This window comes from Nerophis lumbriciformis, linkage group LG26 (assembly GCF_033978685.3).
Source record: "Nerophis lumbriciformis linkage group LG26, RoL_Nlum_v2.1, whole genome shotgun sequence".
Lineage (NCBI taxonomy): Eukaryota > Metazoa > Chordata > Actinopteri > Syngnathiformes > Syngnathidae > Nerophis > Nerophis lumbriciformis.
The window spans coordinates 20577674-20603554 of record NC_084573.2 but is presented as its reverse complement, the minus strand read 5'-3'; the positions used below and the strand labels follow the sequence as shown (position 1 = coordinate 20603554).

At 39.6% G+C, this 25881-nt stretch overlaps 1 protein-coding gene across 2 annotated transcripts in view; it reads left to right on the top strand.

The window, feature by feature from the left end:
* Nucleotides 1-339: 339 nt before the first annotated feature.
* Nucleotides 340-25881, top strand: part of extl3 (exostosin-like glycosyltransferase 3) — an 81016-nt gene continuing 55474 nt past the window's right edge. For both annotated transcript variants that reach the window (XR_009817939.2, XM_061987230.2), the window contains exon 1: nucleotides 340-536. The gene's annotated coding sequence lies outside the window, so the exon portion shown is untranslated. The remainder of the gene's footprint in view (nucleotides 537-25881) is intronic.

Genomic DNA, 25881 nt, shown 5'->3' with positions numbered 1-25881 from the left:
TTTTAAAACACTGTATGTTACTGTTTTTTTTTTTTTAAACATACACTTTGCTCACACATTTTTAGTCAATTAAATTGTCACCATAATTTAATTCCGTTCACAAAGTTTAAATGCAAACAATTCAGTGTTTCATAAAAGGACACGCATTAACCTCCATATTAACCAATATTTCACAAAGCTTATCAATTATGAGATATTTGCTTATTGTACAAATTCAAAATGTGGAATAAAAACATACCATCAAGGAGTTGAAGTACTGTTTGTAACCAGCAGATGTCGTATTTTTACCACCTTTTTAAGGCCATGTTAAACAGCACATGTTTACCCACAATGCCTTGTGGCGCCGTTCTGAGTGCTGTTTGTGCGGGCCGTCTCAGCAGCAACAATGCCCGTGTTAATGACGTGCTGAGCTCCTCCACAGCCTCGCCCGGAATATCGATTCGTGCAAAATCATCGCAAGGGAGGATTTACGAGTTGATAAACCTTCGGTGCGGCTGTGGCTGATCCAGTCGGACACCTCGGAGGGTCTTGAGAGGGTGAGTAGTGTCGGGACCACTGGTGGCTAACATGCGAGCTAACAGACGTTCTGTGGCCCCCTTCTACATACATTTATTACACTTCTCATCTTCATTCCCAATACTTTTAACTATTTACATTTAATTAACCTCATTGGATATTTTACTGTGTTGTGTTGCTCGTTTTCTGCAGCTGTTCGGACCCTACACACACGTCAACCAAGTTAGTGTGGTATGAACCTTTCGATTTTCTTCAATAAATATTTTTTTTTAGTCCACAGTCTTAACAAATTACATTAAAAAGCTTGGATTCCGTACTGACAAATCCCAGTTTCCAATAAAACATAGTTAAAAATACTGTATACTGTAGATGTAAAGTTGTGTAAATGTCTTATTTTCTGTATGCAAATTTGCAACTCTTACTTTTGATATAATCTGGTACTGTAATGTCATGTTTGTTGTAATATTGTTTGCCAAATTTGATTTTTTTTTTTATTTGATTTGATATATTTTTATTTCAAAAATGCTAAAAAAAACAAAAAACAAGAGCAAGCCTGATCCAATACAGTGCTATAGCCTTAACAGCCATTATAACAAAATGAAAACAATGGAAAATAAAAAATGATAAAAAATAAACAAAATGAGCAATGGACTTTTTTTTTCTTTTTTTTTTTTTTTCTTCTTTTTTTTTACATACAAAGGAGTGAGAAGTTTACACTTCTTAAAGGGGAACATTATCACAATTGCCAAATGCCAAAGAATGGGACACACAATACAACAATGCCAGTGAAAGCTAAGTTGTGCAAAGTGTGAAAGAGGGTAAGATGAAGAAGGAAATTGTACTCAAGATGCTAAGCTAAAGTGCTATAGCTGTGGTGGGGAGCATAGTGCAGCATATGCGGGATGCACAGTTCAAAAACATGCAGAAAAAAAGTAACAAGATGGTAAATAAAGTATAGTTTGCAGAGGCTGTCGAGAACATTGGATATACAGAAAGCAGGCCAACAGAGATGCAAGTAAACCAGGGGGGGATTTCATAAAAGAGACTGTAGGCCTTGCCCAGAGAGCAAACCTTAAAAGATCTCCGCAAAAATGGTTTGATCCTTCACAGCCAACATGCAATCATAAATGTAACATAGAAGAAGACATGATGGTAAAAAAGAAAAAGTTTTGCTGCATTTACATGTAAGATTATTAATTTGACGACAAGACACGAAAGGAAAAGTGACACAATAGGACAGTTGTAGAAGAAGCAAAGCAATATTTAGGAATTAAAGGGGAACATTATCACAATTTCAGAATCCGTCCCTGTTCGTGTTGTTACACCCTCCGACAACACACCGACGAGGCATGATGTCTCCAAGGTACGGAAAACAGTCGAAAAAACGGAAAATAACAGAGCTGATTTGACTCGGTGTTTGTAATGTGTTTGAGAAAATGGCGGATTGCTTCCCGATGTGACGTCACGTTGTGACGTCATCGCTCCAAGAGCGAATAATAGAAAGGCGTTTAATTCGCCAAAATTCACCCATTTAGAGTTCGGAAATCAGTTAAAAAATATATGGTCTTTTTTCTGCAACATCAAGGTATATATTGACGCTTACATAGGTCTGGTGATAATGTTCCCCTTTAATTAATTAAACACAATTTGTTGAGGACCGCTCAAAGACATCTTATTTGAAAATGCACCCCATAGGAATAAGTGGAAATAGAAATAATCTGTTCCAGTTTCAAACTGTCACATCTGTGTGTCCATGTAAACCTGTTTTTTCCTCCTTTTTTATGATAAATTATCTTAATTTGACTGCATCTCGGCCTCGACAAAATACTGACCTACAAATTGATTATAAAACATAATATTGTCAACATTATTTTGGGACTAAATGAACCACTGATGAAATAATAATGCAATCATACCCTTTCAAATGCAACAAACTTGTATTTCTCATATATTTTAACATTGTAATTAGAATATAAACTTTTAAATATGCTCGTTAAATAAGACAAACACATGATAAAAATAAAATATACTGTATACGGTATATATGAGCAAACATGTTGACTAGATTGAAAATCACAACCAAAGGCCATGTAATAGGTTCTGTCTCTCTTAAAAATACACAACCAAGTCAATAATTAATACGGCTAAATAAAGTTATTGTGACCAAAAGGATCAGGGTTATCATTACTCGTTAATTATTTTGAATATCGACTCAGGTCACTGGGGATGTGAGTGACCGGAAGAAAAGCGCTGACTTGATCTGGGAAAAGTAATGTTGCACCACCTTTGCATGTATACATTTGTAGACCTCGAATGTAAGACGACCCAACTTTTTTTTAGACTTTTTTTTCTGGAAAAAGATTGTTCTAAATTCGGGTCAATACATATATTGGGACATGGGAGTCGGGCTACACGTTTTGATTATGTTAGTTATCAAGTAATATATCAATTGATTTTAGTAATCGAGTAATCTATCAATTAGTTTAAATAAATGATAAATGGGTTATACTTGTATAGCGCTTTTCTACCTTCAAGGTACTCAAAGCGCTTTGACACTATTTCCACATTTACCCATTCACACACACATTCACACACTGATGGCGGGAGCTGCCATGCAAGGCGCTAACCAGCAGCCATCAGGAGCAAGGGGTGAAGTGTCTTGCCCAAGGACACAACGGACGTGACTCGGATGGTAGAAGGTGGGGATTGAACCCCAGTAACCAGCAACCCTCCGATTGCTGGCACGGCCACTCTACCAACTTCGCAATCGGGTAATCAGATTCAAAGCACTTTATAGCCTCAATGACGTTTTAGGGCAAATAGTTTTAATAATCAACATTTTTCTGCTTTCTATAACCTTAAGTAGGGCTGGGTGATATGGCTGAAAACTAGGGATGTCCGATAATGGCTTTTTGCCGATATTCCGATATTGTCCAACTCTTTAATTACCGATACCGAAATCAACCGATACCGATATATACAGTCGTGGAATTAACACATTATTATGCCTAAATAGGACAACCAGGTATGGTGAAGATAAGGTACTTTTTAAAAAAAATAATAAAATAAGATAAATAAATTAAAAACATTTTCTTGAATAAAAAAAAAAGTAAAACAATATAAAAACAGTTACGTAGAAACTAGTAATTAATGAGTTAGTGGACCAGCAGCACGCACAATCATGTGTGCTTACGGACTGTATCCCTTGCAGACTGTATTGATATATATTGATATATAATCTAGGAACCAGAATATTAAAAACAGAAAGAAACAACCCTTTTGTGTGAATGAGTGTAAATGGGGGAGGGAGGTTTTTTGGGTTGGTGCACTAATTGTAAGTGTATATTGTGTTTTTTATGTTGATTTAATAAATTTAAAAAAACGATACCGATAATAAAAAAAACAATATTACATTTTAACGCATTTATCGGCCGATAATATCGGCAGGGTGATATCAGACATCTCTACTGAAAACTGTATCACAATACAAGTGTTTTTTAATATATCGTTCAATATTATTGATATTTTTTTATGGCCTATCAAAAATAAAGACCAGGAGAAAAAATTATTAAATGTAAACATTTGATTTAAAATGTAACCTTCCTGTGGTTTTAATCCTCTCAGCTATCAAGGCAGAAAGGAAAGGAAATATCAACACAACCATGGAAACACTCAAATGATGTAAACACATTTAACACAATAACCTTTTAAAATGAAGGTGTACAAATAAGGACTATGTAAGAAATGCTTGAAGTGTAACAAAACGGTGCAAAGTGTGAAAATGTAGACAGAGAGAAACCTGAGAAGAACTAATTGTTGCACATTGAGTGCCGGGAAGTTACAGCTGTGCTCAGGTGAGCACGGCGAAGGTGGTCTGACTACGGTCCGTCTAAAAAAAACCCCCAAAAAACCTGCCATAATGCGGGGGTGACTTTTCCTGTTTTATCAACAATTTGTTTGCTCTCTGCATAACTCGTTTTTACTTTCTCTTCTCACTCCATGAACACGATCAACCGTGAGACAACAATATGGCGCAACCAACCTTGATAGTTGATACTGTTACCTTATTAGCTGTTAGCATGTCCCACCCACTGTTTAGGGATCACTTCCTGTGTTGCTCTGTTACCAGACAGTGCGTGCTTTTGTTCATGCAACCAACCTTGCTTCGCAACTTCTGTTTTTTCGTCAAAGAACATTTTTGTTTTTAACGTTTTATCGAACACATTTTTTATTGATACATCGCGATATAGCATTTTTTTCTGCCCACCCCTAACCTTAATTATTTTTTTCTAATTTAATATCATTATCAACTGGGAAATTGCTCTTTTAGTATGTGTGCACTAATAAAAAAAAAAGTTTGCCCACACACCACCGCTCTTATGTGCACTGACCGGGCGTAAACTATATCTGCGTTTAAAAAGTTCTGTGCACTTGTAGTACGGAATTTATGAATGTTTATTACTTACACTCATTAACCGATTAATCAAAGCAACAGAATATAAATTGAAGCTTTTTTTTCCCCGATCATATTTATCGATTAATCGTTGCTATTGATGGAAAATGGCACTGTACGAAGTCCGGTATACTGTATTTATTGCAATTTATTGTATGACCATTAATATCCACTGTGACTTCCAAATAAACATTAAAAAGGTAAAATAAGTATTAATGGTAAAAATTATTTATGTGAGTACTTGACTGCTAACAAATGTGCTGTAGTATGAAGAGCAACATAGCGGTCAGCTAGGGATGATGTTTGATAAGAAATTATCGAGTTCGAGCCTATTATCGAATCCTTTTATCGAACCGATTCCTTATCGATTCTCTTATCGAGTCCAGATAGGTTGTTGTATATGGAAAAAAACACACAATATTTGGTTTAACAAAAGCTCCCTTTTATTATACAAGAAAAAAATGTAATCTAATAAATAAATAAATATTGACTGTTACCCCCCTAAAAAAAATAAAAAAAATAAATATTGACTGTTGTTACCCAAAGTATATTAAGTGGGATTTTTCAGAAAAACAAATATATACAGTAACACAAAAACAACCATGTCTCTATGATCACTATAGGTGTATAAATAATAATATAGTGTTAAATAAAATCAGTCCCTTGGGCACAAAACTGAAAATAATACAGCTCTCCAAAAAGTGCACTTCTGCTGCTATTTGACGTAACTGTTTGTTATGATGCTTTGACATTTTTGCACTTTATTTCTTTATTGAAGGAAAATTATATGAAGAGAAAAGTTGTTTGCAAATGTGGTTACAATACTAAAAAATGAAAAGTTAAAGCTAAAAAAAGAAATACACTTTATTGAGTTAACATTATTTCTTTATAGGGGGAAAGATGTGATGTTATGAGCTAGGGAATCTAACAACTACAATACCCAGCATGCAACGGGAGTGACGAGCATGCGCGGTAGCTCCGAAAAGTGTTGTTGCATGTCGCCACCCGGAAGCTAAGAATGGGGTTATGAGCACGCTGTGAAAGTAAACGTCAAGAACTCAGCCAACACGCCTCGTCTGCATTATTTATAATTAGACAGACAACACATATACAGTGTGATTTTGTTTTGTTTACAAGGAAAGAAAAACAAAAGTTAAAAAAGGGAGCTCATGTCATATATGTTGTGTGTGTGTATATATATGTGTGTGCTGCGGTTGCTTTAAGAACGTTGCGACAGCTGCCGTAAAGGAGGTGCGTTGCTAGCCTGGTTGCTATGTTTCCGGTTGGTCGTAAAAGTGTTCGTCATGTGTTTGTACCCTGCTCAAATCTCTCAGTAAAGTTATTCATTGGATTATACCTTTTGTTTTGAACTTTATTACACATTGGAGCGCTTTTTCCGGTCCATATTTTTTCCTGCTTTCCCTATCTGCGCCTAATGACTGAGCTACGTGACGTCATTTCTTGTGATGTCTCACGGAGCATTTCTGGTCGAGACGGGATTCGTTCCCAGGGATTCGAATAAAGAACCAACTCTTTTTCTTTACTATAGGGGTCTCGATAACGGGTACCGGTTCTCAAAAAGGGATTCGAGTCCGATGACTCGGTTCTTTTCTTATCGAACAACCGGGAAAATCGGTTTCGAGTATCATCCCTACGATCAGCTCTTATACAGTATATATACGGTAAGGCTGAAACGACGCGTCGACATAGTCGACGTCATCGGTTACGTAAATACGTCGACGTCGTTTTTATGCTTCGACGCGTCGCATATTTACGTCACACTGCCGTCATGGCGGAGCGCAAAGCAGATGATGCGAGCGGTGCGAGCGAGGGAAAAAAAGCACGCCAAAAGTCGTCAAAAGTGTGGGAGTATTTCAATAAACGGCCTAATAATGTTGTAGCGGTGAACAGCTGTCTCGTCAGCTGAAGCGCGAGCTCGCAACCGTGGCTGTTTAGCAACCAGCCAAACCCCACTTAATAAAATTATATTTTATCTTAGAGCACATCCGCATCCCTATTCACCTAGGCAACCCCAGGAAATGTATATAATTCGGCATTATTTCGGCCAGTCGGCTTATAAAATCAGAGCCGATCAGTTTACGTCCGCGCGCAGGTATAACGCGGCGCGCTCCTGTCTCATCTGCTGGTGCGCGAGCCCGGTAATTAGACCGCTGTGTCAAATCAAGGAGTACAAAAGACGCCAGCGCAGAGTGGAAAAAGGTTTAGTTCATTACAGATAACCCAGAGTTGTGCCAAAAGTATGTAAGATTTAATATTTCTCTTCGTGGGTGTGGCGCACCTGTTGCGCTGGTGAGATGGGGGGGGGTTGTGTGCATGTAGCGTGCTTAGTCTGGAGGCTAAATACACACAGTGTGTTATGTAACTGTTGTTTAGTGTTGATATTCTTTGCTTAGTTTGATAAATGTTGGAGCAGTTTGCTTCATCAGGAGGGTGAAGTCGCTCAATTTAAAGTGTTGGATTTAACTGTGTTGGTGAGGGCGTAGAAAAAGGGGCATTTTTCTACCAGTAGACAGCGTTTAAGATTGAGTGTTTCACTGCTAAATTAATAATATATTTATATTGAATATGGATTTTAAATATGTATCTAAATAGGTGGTTAATTGGTTAGGTATTTATGTATTTGCATATTGGGTTTTCTGTTGCATTTATCTATTGTGTTTCTGGTGTTAAATGTATTGTATATGTATCTTGGTGCATTTATGTTGAGACAATTTATTTAAAATCTGTTTTAACTTAAAGGGAAAAGATGTGTCCATTTTCTTGCACTTGTTTAATGGTTAAGAGTTTGATACTCTAATTAATAGTTGTAAATTATGGGATTGATAATTGATTGATTTTTTACAGCATGTTAAACTTGTGTTTTGTCCTTAAAGGTTTTTCACCTACTAAAGAAGCTAAAGGCTACTAAAGACAGCTAATGACAGCTAAAGAAACTAAAGTCTATTAACACTGCTAAAGACTGCTAAAAAGACTAAAGAAGAAAAAAGAAGCTGTTTCTTGGTTGGAAAAACTGTTGCAAACTAAAGGAAAATAAAAGGAAAAAGTAACTACGGTCTGGTCTTTTGAGTGAAATCCAGAAGCCACATTCAGCATTGGTACATCCATTCAAGTGTGGGATAAGCACAGCGAAAAAAGCAAAACACTTGACAGTTGTTGTATGCACACTGTGTCGAGCGGAAATGGCCTATCATAGCAGCACAACGGCTATGAAGGAACATTTGAAAAGAAAACACCCGACAGCATTCTTGCCATCACCATCAACTAGTCAATCGTCCGCGTGAGTATACGTTGTCATCATTACACAAAATCATGAATGTGTCATTTGTATCTGCGTTGTAAATTCATAAACTAAAACACTGTTTCGCTCTGAGAGGCGCGTTTGGCGTGCCTGTTCAGTGTTTACAAAGACGCGCTCCTCTTTAACGCTAACGTTAATTAGTTGTGCAAATACCTTTTACAACATTAACAGTTACATATACTATGTACAAACCAACAATTAACTTTCACTTTAATCATACTATCATTGTTGTGTTATTAAGCAAAATAAGCAATACTTTTACTTTTGTTGAAATGTTTACACTGTTACAGAATATTTCGTTTTGCACTTTTTTGTATTGGATGTTTATCTTTATTTTTGCACATTTTAAAGCAAAATAAGCAATACTTTTACTTTAGAAATGCTTATACTATTGCAGAATATTAAGATTTGCACTGGATGTTTACTTTTATATTTGCACATTAAAAAGCAAATAAGCTACTTTTAATTTTGTTAAATGTTAAAAGTTTTAAATGTTTACATTGTTACAGAATATTTTGTCATGTTGTTGTCAATGTTGACCGAGTGGCCATACTTTTTTTTTGTATATAAAAGTCATGCCTTTTGAAAAAACTGGCCAACATTTATTTTTTCATCTTCATTTTAAATAAAAAAAATAATCGGTAAAAGGAAAAATAATCTATAGATCGAAAAAATAATCTATAGATTAACCGATTAATCGAAAAAAAATAATCTATAGATTAATCGATAGAAAAATAATCGTTAGCTGCAGCCTTAATATACGGTAATATTATGCATTTGTTTTGAAGAAATGGAATTCCTAGTGTGAAAATGATTTGATGCTCGCTGAAAAAAACAATGTCATGAATTTAGACATCCTCGCTCATCTCCTGGCAGCACCGCAACAATTAAAGGCCACAATTTCTATAATAGAGTGTGGTTGTAAAACTGTAATACGAGACGTTGTGTAACTCGCCGTGTCTCCGGAGATTAGACCGACGTGTTGACGGGCCCCATTATGACTGAGGCTCTATCGATCGCCATGTGACCTTGAAAGCAGAATGCAATCCAGCCGAGAGAAAGAGAAAGAAAAAAAAAAGAATTTGAAAAGGTTGCAGCAAATTAACTCGCGTTGTGCATGATTCTCTGCAGGATCTTCACAGTTATGTAAAAAAAAAAAAAAAAGGTTTACATCAGCGACCTCAGCCATCTGCTACCCTTCTCAGACCTTGGCTGGCTACATCCTCACTAGAACACTCTGTGCCTTGCACACGAAGCAGGAAAATACACCTAATTTGATATTTACCGTTGTTCATTTATTTGACAGCAAATTGTTTACAAAATATTTTGCACTCTTAATTAAAAAGAGTGATCATTTGGGGACCACTAAGGCCCCTGGCTCATCAGGATAGCACGATGTGATGTGCGTTCAAGACTACTAGGAACCGAAAATAAATAATAAAATAAAAAGTGTAAGGTCTAACCCAGGGGTGTCAAACTCGTTTTATTGAGGGCCACATCGCAGTTATGGTTGCCTTCAGAGGGCCGCTTTTACAATAAGTAATATACGAATATAAATGTGTATATATATTAGGGCTGGGCGATATATTGATATACTCGATATATCGCGGGTTTGTCTCTGTGCGATATAGAAAATGACTATCATGATATTCCAGTGCCGTATTTTTCGGACTATAAGTCGCAGTTTTTTTTCATAGTTTGGCCGGGCTCCAGTGCGACTTATGTTTTTTTCCTTTTTTATTATGCATTTTCGGCAGGTGCGACTTATACTCCGAAAAATACGGTGTACGTTCTCACACAGTTGCTTTTAGCTACAGGCATTATGCTACAGGCGTTTCTCACTCTTTCTTGTCTCTTTTTCTCACAGAGTCTTAAACAAGCGCACCTTCTTACATACGTCACATACGTATACGCCCTCGCTGAGCAGAGAGGTAGCAACATGGCTAAAGTTAGCTGTGGTGCGAGTGGTAATACGAGAGAAAGTAGGTGGGAATCTGGTAACAAATGAAGGAAGAATTAATTCCTAAGAAAAACCGCATCGTCTGGCGGTGGTTTGGCTTCAAGTGGGAATATGTCGAACAGACAACTGTAATTTGTCAAGTGTGGGGCGAAAGCATTGCTACAAAAAGTAGCATTACTGCTAATATGTAGCATCATTTGAACAGTCACCCGCTAGAGAATGAAGAGAGTTTGAAACTCCGCATGTCAACATGCATTTTGTTGCCACACCAACAAAATGCCGAGCAACCATTTCCACATCAACACCGTATGAAAAAAATAGCCCACGACATAAGGAGATAACGTCCGCCAGAACCTACCACATAGCGAAGGATGTACACAATTTGATTTCCTATTATGCAGCTCATTTTTATTTGACAGTTATTGAAATATCTTGTGTAACATCGTGCACTTGTATTTGTTTTAAACTATTGTAGTGGCGTTCTGTACAAAAAGTGCACTTTAATTTAGTGTTGTTTTGATTTGTCATCTTAGTGACATCATGCACAAAAGTGCACTAATAGCTTGTTTTAAAATGTCTCTGACAATCTTGCACGTTCTGTTTTGGAAATTACATGAATGTTTGTGCCACTGCTAAATAACTGTTTAATAAATACAGTTTTGGTAAATTGACTTAATTGTGATTTCCCTCTCTGCATGAAAGTTTAAAATGAGCATATATTAATGAAGTATGAAGAAGAATGTTTTAATGTAGACACATAGAATCATCATACTGCTGTGATTATATGCATCAAGTGTTAATTCAAGGCTAAGGCAAAATATCGAGATATGTATTGTGTATCGCGATATGGCCTAAAAATATCCATCCATCCATCCATCTTCTTCCGCTTATCCGAGGTCGGGTCGCGGGGGCAGCAGCCTAAGCAGGGAAGCCCAGACTTCCCTCTCCCCAGCCACTTCGTCCAGCTCCTCCCGGTGGATCCCGAGGCGTTCCCAGGCCAGCCGGGAGACATAGTCTTCCCAACGTGTCCTGGGTCTTCCCCGTGGCCTCCTACCGGTCGGACGTGCCCGAAACACCTCCCGGGGGAGGCGTTCGGGTGGCATCCTGGCCAGATGCCCGAACCACCTCATCTGGCTCCTCTCGATATGGAGGAGCAGCGGCTTTACTTTGAGCTCCCCCCGGATGGCAGAGCTTCTCACCCTATCTCTAAGGGAGAGCCCCGCCACCCGGCGGAGGAAACTCATTTCGGCCGCTTGTACCCGTGATCTTGTCCTTTCGGTCATGACCCAAAGCTCATGACCATAGGTGAGGATGGGAACGTAGATCGACCGGTAAATCGAGAGCTTTGCCTTCTGGCTCAGCTCCTTCTTCACCACAACGGATCGATACAGCGTCCGCATTACTGAAGATGCCGCACCGATCCGCCTGTCGATCTCACGATCCACTCTTCCCTCACTCGTGAACAAGACTCCGAGGTACTTGAACTCCTCCACTTGGGGCAAGATCTCCTCCCCAACCCGGAGATGGCACTCCACCCTTTTCCGGGCGAGAACCATGGACTCGGATTTGGAGGTGCTGATTCTCATCCCAGTCGCTTCACACTCGGCTGCGAACCGATCCAGTGAGAGCTGAAGATCTTGGCCAGATGAAGCCATCAGGACCACATCATCTGCAAAAAGCAGAGACCTAATCCTGCAGCCACCAAACCAGATACCCTCAACGCCCTGACTGCGCCTAGAAATTCTGTCCATAAAGGTTATGAACAGAATCGGTGACAAAGGGCAGCCTTGGCGGAGTCCAACCCTCACTGGAAACGTGTCCGACTTACTGCCGGCAATGCGGACCAAGCTCTGACACCGATTATACAGGGAGCGAACCGCCACAATAAGACAGTCCGTTACCCCATACTCTCTGAGCACTCCCCACAGGACTTCCCGGGGTACACGGTCGAATGCCTTCTCCAAGTCCACAAAGCACATGTAGACTGGTTGGGCAAACTCCCATGCACCCTCAAGGACCCTGCCGAGAGTATAGAGCTGGTCCACAGTTCCACGACCAGGACGAAAACCACACTGTTCCTCCTGAATCCGAGGTTCGACTATCCGGCGTAGCCTCCTCTCCAGTACACCTGAATAGACCTTACCGGGAAGGCTGAGGAGTGTGATCCCACGATAGTTGGAACACACCCTCCGGTTCCCCTTCTTAAAGAGAGGAACCACCACCCCGGTCTGCCAATCCAGAGGTACCGCCCCCGATGTCCACGCGATGTTGCAGAGTCTTGTCAACCAAGACAGCCCCACAACATCCAGAGCCTTAAGGAACTCCGGGCGGATCTCATCCACCCCCGGGGCCTTGCCACCGAGGAGCTTTTTAACTACCTCGGCAACCTCAGCCCCAGAAATAGGAGAGCCCACCACAGATTCCCCAGGCCCTGCTTCCTCATGGGAAGACGTGCTGGTAGGATTGAGGAGGTCTTCGAAGTATTCTCTCCACCGATCCACAACATCCGCAGTCGAGGTCAACAGAGCACCATCCCCACCATACACGGTGTTGACACTGCACTGCTTCCCCTTCCTGAGGCGGCGGATGGTGGTCCAGAATTGCTTCGAAGCCGTCCGGAAGTCTTTTTCCATGGCCTCACCGAACTCCTCCCATGTCCGAGTTTTTGCCTCCGCGACCGCTGAAGCCGCACACCGCTTGGCCTGTCGGTACCTGTCTGCTGCGTCAGGAGTCCCATGAGCCAAAAGAACCCGATAGGACTCCTTCTTCAGCTTGACGGCATCCCTCACCGCCGGTGTCCACCAACGGGTTCTAGGATTACCGCCACGACAGGCACCAACTACCCTGCGGCCACAGCTCCAATCGGCCGCCCCGACAACAGAGGTACGGAACATCGTCCACTCGGACTCAATGTCCAGCGCCTCCCTCGTGACATGTTCAAAGTTCTTCCGGAGGTGGGAATTGAAACTCTCTCTGACAGGAGACTCTGCTAGACGTTCCCAGCAAACCCTCACAATGCGTTTGGGCCTGCCAGGTCTGTCCGGCATCCTCCCCCACCATCGCAGCCAACTCACCACCAGGTGGTGATCGGTAGAAAGCTCCGCCCCTCTCTTCACCCGAGTGTCCAAAACATGAGGCCGCAAATCCGATGACACAACTACAAAGTCGATCATGGAACTGCGGCCTAGGGTGTCCTGGTGCCAAGTGCACATATGGACACCCTTATGTTTGAACATGGTGTTTGTTATTGACAATCCGTGACGAGCACAAAAGTCCAATAACAAAACACCACTCGGGTTCAGATCCGGGCGGCCATTCTTCCCAATCACGCCTCTCCAGGTTTCACTGTCGTTGCCAACATGAGCGTTGAAGTCCCCCAGTAGAACGAGGGAATCACCCGGGGGAGCACTCTCCAGTACTCCCTCGAGTGAATCCAAAAAGGGTGGGTAATCTGAACTGCCGTTGGGCGCATAAGCGCAAACAACAGTCAGGACCCGTCCCCCCACCCGAAGGCGGAGGGAGGCTACCCTCTCGTCCACCGGGTTGAACTCCAACGTGCAGGCTTTGAGCCGAGGGGAAACAAGAATTGCCACCCCAGCCCGTCGCCTCTCATTGCTGGCAACGCCAGAGTGGAAGAGAGTCCAGCCCCTGTCAAGAGAACTGGTTCCAGAGCCCTTGCTGTGCGTCGAAGTGAGTCCGACTATATCTAGCCGGAACTTCTCCACCTCACGCACTAGCTCAGGCTCCTTCCCCCCCAGCGAGGTGACGTTCCACGTCCCAAGAGCTAGCTTCTGTAGCCGAGGATCGGACCGCCAAGTGCCCTGCCTTCGGCTTCCGCCCAGCTCACATCGCACCCGACCTCTATGACCCCTGCTATGGGTGGTGAGCCCATTGGAGGGGGGACCCACGTTGCCTCTTCGGGCTGTGCCCGGCCGGGCCCCATGGGGACAGGCCCGGCCACCAGGCGCTCGCCATCGTGCCACACCTCCGGGCCTGGCTCCAGAGGAGGGCCCCGGTGACCCGCGTCCGGGCGAGGGAAATCTGGGTTCCTTGTTCGTGTTCTTCATAGAGGTCTTCGAGAAAATATCGAGATATTAAAAAAAGGCCATATCGCCCAGCCCTAATATACATAGTACATTAATAATATATTTTTTTATATAAGCTGCAAAAAAAATATAAACATTTTAAATTAAAAACTGGCAGCTCAGTCACCAGAATTTTACAGTAAAAGCAGTGGGTTTTTTACAGCATATCAAAAAATTTAATAAATGGAATGGAAAAACAATACCACTGTTTTTAGCGATAACATTCAGACAACAGAGCTGCAAGTTGGGTTTTTTTTTACCATTGAATCGTGTTGTTTTAATATTTTTGTTTGTTTGTTTTTTAATGCTTTAGTGTCTTCTTGCATATGGAAAAAAACGGTACAAAAGTTGATTTTACTGAGTTGGCGGAATTTAACAGTAAAATCTATATTCAATTTTACAGTCTACCATTTGATTGATAATTTGTTTTGAAATCATAAGTCAATCAGATATTTAAGTACAGTATTTATCTTTATTTTAACAAAAAATATTTTTGGAATGCATGACAATATAATATTTTGATAATATTGCATTTTAAAAGATATGCAATTGCATGCAGTACATTATTTTTAATGTCAAAAGGGAAATAAATATATTTAGTAAGAAAGGATTAAGCATTTTATTAGCGCATATTATTTCCAGGCTTTCGTGGGCCACATAAAATAATGTGGCGGGCCAGATTTGGCCCCCGGGCCTTGAGTTTGACACCTGTGGTCTAACTTCAAGTTTCGTTCCGTTCCAAAAAGTCAAGATGAAAACAATTTTCTCATGAGAAATAATTAAAAAAATCCAATTAATCTGCTTCACACACTGAAAAATTGAAACACAAAACACTTTTTACATAAAATTATAGTTTTAATTGCGAAAATATTGAACTCAAACTTGATTTATTTAGCACATTAAAACAACTTTGATTGACCACAGTGCTGCACATGGCACATAATGCACATGGCACATAAGACAATGCAATAACAGCAATACAATCATATAATATAGAGCAATGAAATAACACATTTTAGCTAAAATTGTTGAGGTACTAACACAAGATTAAAAAAAAAACTTGTACCGCCAAAAAAAATTAAAAACTCTTGTTGGGGAGATAGGAAGGGAAGAGCCTTGTGAATGTCAACACAGCACAATTTTATCACAGAACATGCCTTTTAAAAAGAAAAACAAACTTTTACATCGGAAATATTATATAAAAGCAAAACAGTGTAATGTGGTACACACAACTACAGTAGTTTTATGAAGTAATGTAATAATAATGTACAGTATTTACCTTGGAGAGTGGACTTCTCCAGCAGTGATACTGTATCACAGTGAAACTGGGATTTGTGTACCACTAGTAGTACTGTACGTGGGCTCCATCGAGTGGTACGCTAAAGAATCACTTAATTATATTTTTGGTTTTATTTTCCTATATTCAAACACATCATTACTGTTCAAACTGTGTGTAATGTTACAGTGGCAAAAAATAATAGTTAAACAAAGCCTCTGCCTTGTTTTTAATGAATGCTTAGGCCTACTACTACCGGTTATTAATGTTGGTCATATGGTAGTACTTGGAGAGCCAAGTGTTTTCTGAGGTGGTACTTGATGAAAACAAGTTTGAGAACCACTGTTCCACGGTATCTCCTTCCAGCTGCTTCTGTCAAATCCACCATCAGCAGCTTTTCCATAATTTTATGGATAAATGTCTGCCATTTAGACATTATTGTTATAGTCCTTGGCTAGCGGTTATTTATTCCTTCTGTTTCAGTATGGTGCAGACTAGCTCAAACTGCTTCCCCAAATCGGCTACACGCTCTTGTCATGTTTTTGATCATTTATTTCCCTAATTCAATGAATATCTTCCGCCTCTCTTCTCAGTAAGCTAATGCTAGCAAATAAGACCAGATGTTTTTGGCAGATCTTACAGGGTTAATTGAGACATTCGCTACGCCAACTAACGGCAGGGATGCTCGTAATTCCAATTTTTTTCCCTCAACCTAAAGCGTAATGACGAGCCAAAATAGAACGTATCTCAAAACATTCGTAAATTGGGGCAGAATGTTGGCGAAAAGTGAGGCATGACAAGTAGGGCTGGGCGATGATATGATCGTAATTGATTATAGTTCGATCACAGTGATCAGCTGTTACCATAATTACCTCGATCAAACATGGCGGAAATGTCTGTTAGAACAGTGGTTCCCAACCACCGGGCCAATTGGTACCGGGCCGCACAAGAAATAAAAAAAAAAAAAATTAAAAAATGTTTTTTTTATTTTTTTTATTAAATCAACATAAAAAACACAATATATACATTGTATATCAATACAGTCTGCAGGGATACAGTCCGTATGTACACAAGATCCCCCCCCCGAGTCCATGGGACAAATTTTCAAGCGTTGACCGGTCCCCGGCTACAAAAAGGTTGGGGGCCGCTGTGTTAGAAGATACTGCAGTCGTAAACAGTAGGGAAGCAATGGTATAATCCTGCACAGAACATTCAGTCTTCATTGACGGCTGTCCTGTGCATGTCTGTGAATGTGTTTGTGTCCGTGTATGTGCAAAAACCGTCCCTGTTCTCCGTCGCGAAAGTCAGGCTCGTCACGACGTAATTAATGTCCAATTAACATTGTCTCTTCCCCCTTACACAGCTGGGAGTGCAGCCCAGAAGAACAAAATATAGAAATATGGACAACACTAGCATAGAAGTTGAAACAAAACATTAAGAAGGAGCAGCGACTTCCGTGACCGATTTTAATAATAATAATAATAACTGGGATTTATATAGCGCTTTTCTAAGTACCCAAAGTCGCTTTACATGTAGAACCCATCAAACATTCACACCTGGTGGTGGTAAGCTACTTTCATAGCCACAGCTGCCCTGGGGTAGACTGACGGAAGCGTGGCTGCAATTTGCGCCAACGGCCCTTCCGACCACCACCTATGTTCATCATTCAATTCACCAGTGTGAGTGGCACCGGGGGCAAAGGGTGAAGTGTCCCGCCCAAAGACACAACGGCAGCGATTTTTGGATGGTAAGAGGCGGGGAGCGAACCTGCAACCCTCAGGTTTCTGGCACGGTTGCTCTACCCACTACGCCATGCCGCCCCGATTTTAGTCTCACTGACGTCGTGTGTGCAGAAATCCTTCCCTCCCGACTGGGAGAACAAACGCCTACTAATTCAATCAGGAACAAAAGACATTTTATATGTAGATATTTTTGAATCAGACTTTTTGTTTGTGTTTTCTTTGATTCAACTCCTCCGATATAACATGAAGTGAAACATACCGTATTTTTCGGACTATAAGTCACAGTTTTTTTCATAGTTTGGCCGGGGGTGCGACTTATACTCAGGAGCGACTTATGTGTGAAATTATTAACACATTACCGTAAAATATCAAATAATATTATTTAGCTCATTCACGTAAGAGACTAGACATATAAGATTTCATGGGATTTAGCGATGAGGAGTGACAGATTGTTTGGTAAACGTATAGCATGTTCTATATGTTATAGTTATTTGAATGACTCTTACCATAATATGTTACATTAACATACCAGGCACCTTCTCAGTTGGTTATTTATGCGTCATATAACGTACACTTATTCAGCCTGTTGTTCACTATTCTTTATTTATTTTAAATTGCCTTTCAAATGTCTATTCTTGGTGTTGGGTTTTATCAAATACATTTCCCCCAAAAATGCGACTTATACTCCGGTGCGACTTATATATGTTTTTTCCCTTCTTTATTATGCATTTTCGGCCGGTGCGACTTATACTGCGGTGCGACTTATACTCCGAAAAATACAGTACTCAAGAAAAACTGCAGACACGTTTTGTTCAAATAATTTTTGAGTTTGTGGATGAAAAACATTTTGTTCCTAAAATAACCATTAAACATGTTTTATGCACATTATTTTGCAGTACCTCAAATTCAAACTGCACTTTAATGTATTAGACAAGTCACAAATCTAGTAGGGAGCACTATTATTAATCTGCTTTACTCCGTTTCTCTCATAGCACAAATGCTGTTATGTGGAATAGTGGATGACTTTATTTTCCACAGAGCTTGCAACTTCTTAGCTGGTTATTATCGATGTGTGCCACCGTTTTCTAGCTATGCAAAATTACTGAAAGTGTAACAGCACTTTTTTGGTATTTTACCTATAATTCACAATACTTATGCGAGACAAGAATGCTTATGTTTTTCTCTTTTTTATGCATTCTAACTCATAAATAAACGCAAGCAAGAGGTCGCTAACAATGCAGATAATGGGGATTCGATATATTCCGCCTATAAAGTGCTCTGAAAACCTCCAACGTTTTTTATATATATATATATATATATATATATATATATATATATATATATATCCATTTTCTACCGCTTATTCCCTTTGGGGGTTGCGGGGGGCACTGGAGCCTATCTCAGCTACAATCTGGCGGGAGGCGGGGTACACCCTGGACAAGTCGCCACCTCATCGCAGGGCCAACACAGATAGACAGACAACATTCACACTCACATCCACACACTAGGGCCAATTTAGTGTTGCATACATATATATATATATATATATATATATATATATATATATATATATATGCTGTATGTATATATGTAATGTAGTAACAGGAATATTCACAATAACATGTAATGACATATTTTGCTCATTCTAATCATATGGCGGTGCATCACAATGTTTGCTATTTCCTTCAACAACAACAACAACACTAATCATGGCAGACTTAATGAGATCCAACGACTACTTTGGGACAAATGGTAATCCAGAACCTTATTTTTTTTAGCCTGATTATACAGAGGATGATCTACAAGTTGTAGACGCTGAGTGATCAGCAGATCCAGTGAAACACTAAGCACCATGTAGCAGTATTGCTAAGTGCTGAACAATAAATACAAACTAGGAACATAATAAAACAATCACTTACTGTACAATGTCTTCTCTCAATAAGATGCCGACGAATGGGATGTTTATATCTTTTAGCACAAAACTTGTTTTCCCCGTTTAGAGGAATTCATCATAATCCTCACTCAGGTAAAATAAACAAATAAAGTAAAAATAAAAAGTGGGTGCAAACGCGCTTCTTTTTGTGGTCCAATTTGAACTTCTCGGTTCATGACCACAGCCTTTGACTATACAAGTGAGAGGCATGATTTAAAATCTAGAATAAACTTTCACAAACTCAGAGGCGATGCAGCCGCTCACCGACTCAGTATGTCATAGCTGCATAAGCTAGTTACATCTCTGTGATCACGGCACCACTAAAAGTAGTTCCTCAGCATTAGCTCTTATAAAAACAATTGTTAATATGCAGGTCATGTAAATGGAGTTTTGTGGCAGTTTTTGGATTTTTTTTTATGGGTGGAATAGGATTACTCCCATTAGCTACAACTGTTGGTTCACCAGTACGAGTCATTGTTTGAAAATTAGACTGCATAAAAAAGAGAAAAACATGTGTTCTTGTGGATTGTGAACAATAGGCAAAATTCCATTAAAGTGCAGTTCCCTTTTAAAGTGTTTGAGCATACATTTATTGACTGAACATGGCAGCTCGTACTGTGAAAAACGATATCGATTTTTCTCAAAGTCACAATCGCCGATTTGTCTTTGACATTATGTGTGCTCTCAAATTGATCTCCTCTCGTCACAGTGTTGAACAATGGCATATTGGCAACATCAGCCCTGCAGTTATTATCTTATATTATCCTGAGCACTGGCTTACGCCAGGGGTCGGCAACTCAAAATGTTGAAAGAGCCATATTCGACCAAAAATACAAAATAGAAATCTGTCTGGAGCGGCAAAAAATTAAAAGCCTTATATACGTGTTGTAATGAAGGCAACACATGATATGTCTATATTAACTATATTAGCCTACTATCACAATGGCTTTGTGTCGCAGGCTGATGCAAATCTTTGTTGACAAAAATCCTAAAATATAATATTTATTCTACACATTTTTACAACACTGGAAAACGTTAGTAGAACAGAGGGTTCTCGGAGAGTGAGATAACTCCTGGAAATTACTGGCTTAAAGTGGTCAAAGGTATAGATGTCTGTGTCAAAGTTAAAGGAAAAACGGCAGGCGGTCTTCTTTTAATGGATTTATTCCAGACTTTGCAAGCTGGGTAATGTTTGCAGTGGTCTATAACGGCACACAAACAACTATCATAAATGCAGCCAATATTACATACAGATAATGTCATGAGAATATAAATTAAATACACAGAGGACATAGTCATTCACATCGACGTCCCACTGGGGTGAGTTTTCCTTGCTCTTATGTGGGCTCTGTACCGAGGATGTCGTTGTGGCTTGTGCAGCCCTTTGAGACACTTGTGATTTAGGGCTATATAAATAAACATTGATTGATTGATTGATTGATTGACATAGTGACGGAAAGTAAATGAGCTCAAATATACCTACAAACGAGGTATAATGATTCGTACATACAGCTAGCCTAAATGGCATGTTAGCATCGATTAGCTTGCAGTCACACAGTGACTAAATATGCCTGATTAGCACTTCAAAAAGTCAATATTCTCAACAAAGTTCATGTTTGTGCATTCACGCACTGCATAAAACAAAATGAGACAAAGCAGGAGTGGCAGAAAAACAAGTCTTACTGTGGCTGCGTCGGAGAAAGTTTTACATGTAAACAAACTACGGTAAGTTCAAGGACCAGCGGAATTAGTAGGACAAATCGGCGCTCGCCAAATACTCTAATCAGTGAAGCATGTTTAATATAAACAGCGGGATTTCTAACAAGTAGAAAGGTTTGTGTCCTGTTCGTCCTCCTACAAAAACATATTAAAACAAAACATTTATTTTTCTCCCATCTTTTTACCAGTTTCATATGTTTTTGAAAAAGCTCCAGGGAGCCACTAGGGCGGCGCTCAAGAGCCACATGCTGCTTGAGAGCCGCGAGTTGCAGACCCCCGGCTTATGCAGTACAATGATAGATGAGTTTGAGCAAGAGATTGGACTTTCTAACAGAAAATCCAGGTAAATCTTTTACAAAACAAGCAAACCACAGCATTGTGCCTACATTTCTCTATGGATTTGCGGACAGTTGGGCTGCAGTGATACATTTTCCTTCCTATTGAGGTGTAGCGTCAAGCAGCCTGTCATGCGCTGTCCTTGAATAAAGTATCTACCGTAATTGGAGTCACATTATGTAAAACACACAGCAAAGAGTAAATTATTTTATTTTATTAAATTACCGTAATTGGAGTCACATTATGTAAAACACACAGCAAAGAGTAAATTATTTTATTTTATTAAATTACTGTATACATTAGGGGTGCACAAAAAATTTAATTATTCATTATAATTTTTTTTTGTCATTTTTGAGGTGGCGACTTGTTCAGGGTGTACCCCGCCTACCGCCCGAATGCAGCTGAGATAGGCTCCAGCACCCCCCGCGACCCCAAAAGGGACAAGCAGTAGAAAATGGATGGATGGAAGAATGAATAGACTAAACGCAGGAAAAGCAAAAGAAAAATGTTTATATCCATCCATCCATCCATCCATCCATTTTCTACCGCTTATTCCCTTCGGGGTCGCGGGGGGCGCTGGAGCCTATCTCAGCTACAATCGGGCGGAAGGCGGGGTACACCCTGGACAAGTCGCCCCCTCATCGCAGGGCCAACACAGATAGACAGACAACATTCACACTCACATTCACACATTAGGGCCAATTTAGTGTTGCCAATCAACCTATCCCAAATAATTTATAAATAATCAAATATTAAAGTGTTTTTTAATAAATACATGTACTTTTCCCTTAAATAAATTAATGACACATTACATTTTTTTGTATTGAATCCACATTATGATTTGATGCTACATTTAAAGGAGCCATATGTAATAATTTAATGCCAAGTGATTAAAATGGCCCTGATATGTCAAAAGGCATTAATATACTTATTGTTCTTTTCGAATACCTCTATAACTGATAACAGTAGTTCAGCCGGGATATGCTCATTTCAAAATTAGATTTACAGCCCCGAAATCTTGTTATTGTTTTCATTTCGGTGTCCTGCCCTCTACCGTTTGACCAATTAGAAAATCTCTGAGTGTGTCACATCCAGGTTGCCCGTTACGCACCGCCATCTTCGTCTGGCTACTGCCACTGGTAAAGTTACTAAACATGTCAGACCTTAGTAAATCTAAAAAAAAAATTGTTACGATTCTCAACTTATTTATGACAAAGCCAGGAACAAACAATGATTTGTATCAGGGATGCCTTGGAAAAATGGAGACAATTGAAGGCGGAGAAGATTTTTTCATCCGACCCCAAACTTGCTAATTTCCTTCTTTATAGGTAAGTCAGGCATTTACGTTTTCTTATTAGTTGTAATAAATGGAAATGGACATTTCGTATGTAAACTATGTTGTCCAATACGGTCTACGATCTTGTCTAATAAAGCTAGTATGTTCGTGCAGTGAATGCTTAGTGTGATGGTGCTTAGCTCCTAGTGTAATGCTTAGCATGCTAGCCCGGTCAATGACATATAGGCTGACCGGGGAAATATATGTCCATTAGCCTGTATGTCGATGTGTATTAGAACTGACAGGGCAAAATACATTTTAGACAAATAAAACCTATGTGGATATGGGTAGTGTCGTTACCTATTTTGTTCTCAATATGCTGAGGAAAATGAGTTCCAACATTAGCACGGCTGTCATCATGGCAATGTGAAACGTACGGAGACAGCCAAATCACTTGATAAAATAATTCATCATTTGTGTAGCCTAAAGACGTACCTTGGTAAAATGTCTCCTTTAGTTTTGGGCGTACATTAGGCTGCTAAGCATGTTCTACTTATATTCACCAGTATAACCATTGCTAGCGTTGGTTGTAGTTTGTTTTAGTCTTTGTTTCCTGATAGTACTGACAAAAACCATATGATTGCCATTTGTTGTGAGATTGTACGCAGGCATGACATACGTCTTCCTGAAAATAGCCTAATTTCTGTGTATAATGTGTTAGTTAGAGATTTGTTATTGACAAAACGCTTGTCTATTCAGCTATTATGGTCCCAGCACCTCAAACCCTAGTAAGAGGCAATGGAAGTTTGAAGTTCCTTGGAGTATAGCCCAGTCGATCGAGCTGGTTTCGGCTGCGTATCTGGCAACCTCTGTCAGGGAGAGAAGGAGGGGACTACATCATTTTGACCATGATTGCAGTACCATTTCTGGCCACATTATTATATATGGCTCTTTTAAGTAATTATTTAGATTTTAGTTTTGTCCCATTTGAACCTTCATATACAAGCAAGGGCGAACAGCTAGCGCAAAATCTATTTGTTGCAGTCCAACTGTGTTCATGGTGTGCCGCTACAAATACATGCCAGATCACATGATAGTACCAATATTTTCTTGAAACTACACATATTCATTGCTTATTCTTCACATACCTTTTTGGTCCAACTACTTATTTTTCAGTTTTATGAGGCATACCAGCAAGCAGAGCACCAGTACCTACCCAGTCTGATTTGTATCGATTTCCATAGTTTGATGATGTCATACCACGATTTATCCTCACATGTTGGTCAAAATCTGTTCCGAAAAATACATTTCTACCAGCCCCAGAGCGAAAAAATGTTTTCGGCCACAAGGTACGATAATTTTATTGTCAGCCTGCCGAGTGAATTAAAATGTGAAATGATTATGCTATGATCGGTTTACACTTTTAACAAAACAATGGATAAGTCAGTTGCATAAGTTGTCAACACGATAGACCAGTGGTTCTTAACCTGGGTTCGATCGAACACTAGGGGTTCGGTGAGTCGGCCTCAGGGGTTCAGCGGAGGTCAAAACACACCCGACTCATCGTGTAAATAAAAACTTCTCCCTATCGGCGTATTACAGATACGGCAACAGCAGAAGTCACACTGTGTGTAATTTGTTGTGAGTTTATGCACTGTGTTGGTTTTGTTCTTTGAACAAGGTGATGTTCATGCACGGTTCATTTTGTGCACCAGTAAAGAAACATGGTAACACTTTAGTATGGGGAACATATTCACCATTAATTAGTTGCTTATTAACATGCAAATTAGTAACATATTGGCTCTTAACTAGTCATTATTAAGTACTTATTAATGCCTTATTTGGCATGGCCTTATTATAACCCTAACCCTCTAACCCTAACCAAATAACTCTAAATTAAGTCTTTGTTACTTAGAATATGTTCTCCATACTAAAGTGTTACCAAAAACATATAACTTTGTCTTGAATTTGAAAAAAAAAAACATTTTATTTTTCACTAAAGAAGAGTTCGGTGAATGTGCATATGAAACTGGTGGGGTTCGGTACCTCAAACAAGGTTAAGAACCACTGCGATAGACCCTGAATGTAGAGAACTGAGCTGCATCAAGTTAGAAAAGATATGGTTTTTGAAATGATGTGAGGCTGTGGTGACTCATCAGACAGACTTACCGCCTCCCTGCTGGCCTTTTCCCTGACAAATCTCAGGGTTTTAGCAAAACTGTTTTTGATTAACATCCGTTCTCGGACATGAGTGGTTATTTTTACTTTTTAATTTTCCGAGACCAACGTTTGCTGCTAACTCGACTGCGTGAGCGGAAACGAGCAAGGCAAAGCTGGAGATGGCATGACTTGTCTGCTATTGGCAGCGCCTGATTGTGAAGGATTTGTGTGTCAGCCAATGTCTTATGTCTTTATTTGTCAATAAAACACAAAGTTTGACCCCTTAAGTCAAATAGAATAGGCAGTTCTCCCACAGCTCAACAAATACCCACTGCAACTTCAGTGTTTTGCCCGATCTCCACAAAAATTGATACGCACTAGGGATGTCCGATAATGGCTTTTTGTCGATATCCGATATTCCGATATTGTCCAACTCTTTAATTACCGATACCGCTATCAACCGATACCGATATATACAGTCGTGGAATTAACACATTATTATGCCTAATTTGGACAACCAGGTATGGTGAAGATAAGGTTCTTTTTTTTTAAATTAATCAAATAAAATAAGATAAATACATTAAAAACATTTTCCTGAATAAAAAAGAAAGTAAAACAATATAAACACAGTTACATAGAAACTAGTAATTAATGAAAATGAGTCAAATTAACTGTTGAAGGTTAGTACTATTAGTGGACCAGCAGCACGCACAATCATGTGTGCTTACGGACTGTATCCCTTGCAGACTGTATTGATATATATTGATATACTGTATAATGTAGGAACCAGAATATTAATAACAGAAAGAAACAACCCTTTTGTGTGAATGAGTGTAAATAGGGGAGGGAGGTTTTTGGGGTTGGTGCACTAATTGTAAGTGTATCTTGTGTTTTTTATGTTGATTTAATAAAAAAATAAAAATAAATTGATACCGATAAAAAAAAAAAACTATACCGATATTTTCTGATAATACATTTTAAAGCATTTATCGGCTGATAATATCGGCAGGCCAATATTATCGGACATCTCTAATACGCACCTTTCAGGGATTGACGAGCAGGTGTAAAATTTGCGCAAGATTGGTTGAAAAACATGGCCACCATTA